This window comes from Sinocyclocheilus rhinocerous, unplaced genomic scaffold, assembly GCF_001515625.1.
Source record: "Sinocyclocheilus rhinocerous isolate Xijiao unplaced genomic scaffold, SAMN03320098_v1.1 scaffold1292, whole genome shotgun sequence".
Taxonomy (NCBI): Eukaryota; Metazoa; Chordata; class Actinopteri; order Cypriniformes; family Cyprinidae; genus Sinocyclocheilus; species Sinocyclocheilus rhinocerous.
Window position 1 is genome coordinate 73545 of NW_015656599.1, and position 1464 is coordinate 75008.

Genomic DNA, 1464 nt, shown 5'->3' on the forward strand with positions numbered 1-1464 from the left:
ATATATATATATATATATATATACATACATACATACCATAGCAACACCCTGGCAACCAGTATCAACCGTAGCATCATGGCGGTGAATTAATGGGAAAACATTGCTCACATTTAATACAAAATAAGTTACTTTATTTTAGTATAGTTTATACAACCTATATAGAAATACAGAAGTCTGAGGCTGACAAATAATAATAATAATAATAATATTACATTTCTTATTTTGTGTGGAAAACTGAATTGCTATGTTCTGTGCTGAAAAGTTCACCAGCAGCATTTTTTGTTGACCCTCAAATGGGCATATTTGAGCTAATACCAGAAAGGAATTTACAATTTGAAAACAGCTCCTTTCCACAACTTTATTACACACAACTGCCAGGAGGGTCTGGAAAGCCTGCGGACGTTTGCCAGGGATTCCTTATTTGATGACTTTCCTAGACATGCTATGGAGAGTTTTGGGTTCAACAGTGTCGTTCGGAGGCCACGCTCGGAGTAAACAGAGCAATTTTCATTGCTCAGAGAATATTACGGTAAACTTTTGTTTCCAACGACTTTGAATGGGTGACTTTGAAGTGTCCTGCCTGCATATAAACCCGACCACAATTAGGACTCTTTTGTTTTGTGTTTTTCCACTGTATGTTGTTTTGAGGAGACTGACTAACTCTGACACGCTTAATGTGAAAGTCACATATAATTTCCTATTTCGGTCGCAGGTGGCACGGTGAAATGAGCTCCGTTACAAATACATCAGATACTTTCCCATCGTACCGATCTGTCAGGAGAGTTTATAAAGCGTTTAGTGACGACACAATGGATGAAATAGGCCCATGTCCACAGAGCTTGAAATACGGGCACCTGTGAATTCTCGCCTGACTATTGGACAGCTGCGCTTCTCTTTAAAAGTCATGCTGACTGACTGCAGAAGGAGATAATAAATGGCCCTGGTGACCTTGAACAGATGCATGTGTCACAGATGCCATTCGAAACGCCAACGCGACACATTGCGTGGTCTATTGAGAGCAGCGCTGGACTAATTCACTGCATGTATTTCTAGTGTCTTTGTCCCAATCATTAGAATGTGAATGGCAGTGCAGCACCTTTTGTGTTAATCAAACGAAAACATTGTTCGTTTAATATTAATTGTTCCTTGTAGGATGTTTTTGCATCTGGCAGCGGACCATATTGTATCTGTGAACAATGGGTAAACATTGAAACAGGTGTTGTTTATCCATGCTTGTTTCCTTAACTCTATGCGAATGTGTATGTGACATATGCTCCATCGTTTTGAGTTTGACCCGGAGTATCAGTTTTTGATTAGCTTATGATAAAGTACTAAAATTAGTGAAAATAAAAATAAAAAACAACAACAAAATTACTTAAATTAAAATGAAAATGTAAAATGAATAAATATATTAAATAATATAATAGTATATATATATATATATATATATATATATATATATAT